We start from the raw sequence: 2,500 nt of genomic DNA, 5'->3' as shown, positions 1-2,500 counted from the left end.
ACCCAAACCTCTCCTCCCATCTCCCGCCCTATCCCTCACCTGCCCCCTCGTGTCCAACAGCCTATATCTTCATTAACTTTAAATAGACGACCATGACGAATTCGCCACATCCATACAATATTTTGTGCTGCTTGGCACCAGATGATTTGATTTAGCGAAGAGTCTCCCTAAAATGGTTAAGACACGTTCATATAGTGTTGCCATAAACGTTCCGAGAAACTCTATAATTTAACTTTCCTTCTCTAGCCTTATCTCTTTCCTCAGTCTACACCATCTCCAGCTTAGTCTTAGTGAGCTTCCATAGACCTTCCTTCCCACATTATCACCGCGCTCCACCCCAGTTCTTGCTTTGTTATTAATTTAGATTAAGTCGATCTATTCCGTAACTTGATCTGTATACTAGTCTTCTCCGCACCCTAAAAATGACCTCGTCTCTTTCTGGTACTTCTTGTTATCATGTTTTGATTACGGAGAGAGTTATGAATAAAAAGGAAAGCATTCTTGAAGGGCTTACAGGGAACAGAATGCAAAGGAACAGTTTGACAAAATAAGGAACCTGGATAAGATGACAGAAGTATGATAATGTGGCTTGCTACTTATTCTTTACTGATAAGTCGTTAAATTTCTCTGCGTACGTGATCGATAGAGTCTACCACAGGAAGTGGGACGCTCAAAGTAAACTGCATAGTCTACATGCGATGATTAACTGGTTATACACATCATACATACTTCTATTGTTTGGGTTTCTCCTTAGGCACACATATAGCGGACGTATCATTTGTCTACAACTATTCGTACAGTTTCATGCGACATTTATTTGTTATTGATTCATTATTGGAATATTTAAGGACCAAGAATCTTAGGTATTCCAAGTCAATGGCCATTTCGTCTCAGTATAGTGGCTAGTAGGCCTGGGTAGGCTCCGGAATGCAATACGTATCTTTTAACGAGACTGCGGTTGTAGTCATTGTGGTGCTTGGGTCTGCTGATACCGCCGATGGCGACGATTTTTACCCTCTGTGGAAAGTATAGGCAATTGCTACGGTGTTATCAATGTAAATTGTTCTCTAGCCTGGAGGGTGGGGTGGGGAAACTCTCCGCTCCGGTCACAGGAAAGTATTGCAGGACAGGGCGTGAGTGCAATAGAGGGAACTTGTTTTAGGGAAGTCTGTTGCCCCATCCTTCTTATTGCTTGGTTATTATCATTCATTCCACGTAATGGGTTGCTTTGCTAGGGGCGGCTCACCAGCAAGGTTAAGTAGACTATCTTTAAGGCACTTTTTCCTTCCCCTTGTGTGATGAGCAGACCGAACCCTGAGCTGCTCAGTCGCAGAGACTGTTGCCCGACTGTGTTACACCCTGGTCTTACCACAGAAGAGCTACTAGGCCCACACCGCCTGCTGTGAAGGTTGTGACTAAGGGGTTTCCAGAGACCACCTCCTGCCCCACCGTCACTCACCATCTTGGAGGTCTTGTGGTTGTTATTTGGATGAATGAAGTTATAGATAGTGTAAGAGAAGAATGGCAATGACTGAATATTCTGTTAAGTCTCGGTAGTACAGAATGAGAGGAGGGTAATATATATAGCATTCTCTTACAAAAGAGGAACAGGGGAAGGACTAAAGAACACCTACCCTTACTCGATGGGAGACGGGGTCATGCGGTGTGTGGTCAGGTGGAAGATGCCTGTTGGTAATTCTGGTGACCAAAAGTCCGGAAATTATGTCCGGAAACCAATGCCTTTGAAGTGTTCAAACTGGGAATATATTACATCTATTCTCGGACTCCCAGTATGAGAACTTCAAAGGGGCAATGATCTCCGGACATAAGTTCCGGACTTTTGGTCACCCACACAGTCAACAGGCATTTTCCACCTGGCCCCACACCACATGACCTCTAGGTCACCCATCAAGTAAGGTTAGGAGCTCCTTAGTCCTTCCTTTGTCCCTCTTTTGTAAGACGGTGCATAAGTATAGTTGCCTCTCATTCTGTACTAGTGAAGAGAAACGTACCTTACAGTCGACAAATATAGATTCACCGTTTCCAGTCTTTTCTTCTGCTTCGACTGTGGTCATGTTTTGATTTACAAACGTGCTACTACATTTATATGTAATATACACACACATACATATACTCGTATATATATATATATTATATATGCATATATATAATATATATTCATATATTATATATATATATTATACATACATATATATATGTACAATTTCAAATTCTAACATAAAGAATAATGTTGATTTAGTTCATAAACTTAAGAGTTTAAATATTAATTATAATTTCAAATTTGTCAGTTTTGATATAACTAGTTTATTTACAAAAATTCCAATAGATGATTTAATTGTCTTTCTCACCGAATTTTTGGACAAAATCCCACTTCCATTGCCTTCAGCTAAAATCATTGAACTTAAGCTTTGTATTAAAGATTGTAAATTCGAATTTAATGGTCAATTTTATGCTCAGGAATTCGGAATGGCTATGGGTA

At 40.6% G+C, this 2,500-nt stretch overlaps 1 protein-coding gene across 1 annotated transcript in view; it reads right to left on the bottom strand.

Annotated features, from left to right (window-relative positions):
* heca (hdc homolog, cell cycle regulator) overlaps positions 1-2,500 on the bottom strand; it is a 124,689-nt gene that overhangs the window by 43,899 nt on the left and 78,290 nt on the right. The gene's annotated exons all lie outside the window — the stretch shown is intronic.

The sequence above is a fragment of the Oratosquilla oratoria genome, chromosome 33 (genome assembly GCF_046742065.1).
Source record: "Oratosquilla oratoria isolate Oo_2021 chromosome 33, ASM4674206v1, whole genome shotgun sequence".
NCBI classification, from domain to species: domain Eukaryota; kingdom Metazoa; phylum Arthropoda; class Malacostraca; order Stomatopoda; family Squillidae; genus Oratosquilla; species Oratosquilla oratoria.
The sequence above is the reverse complement of the archived record's forward strand: the minus strand, read 5'-3'. Positions and strand labels throughout refer to the sequence as shown.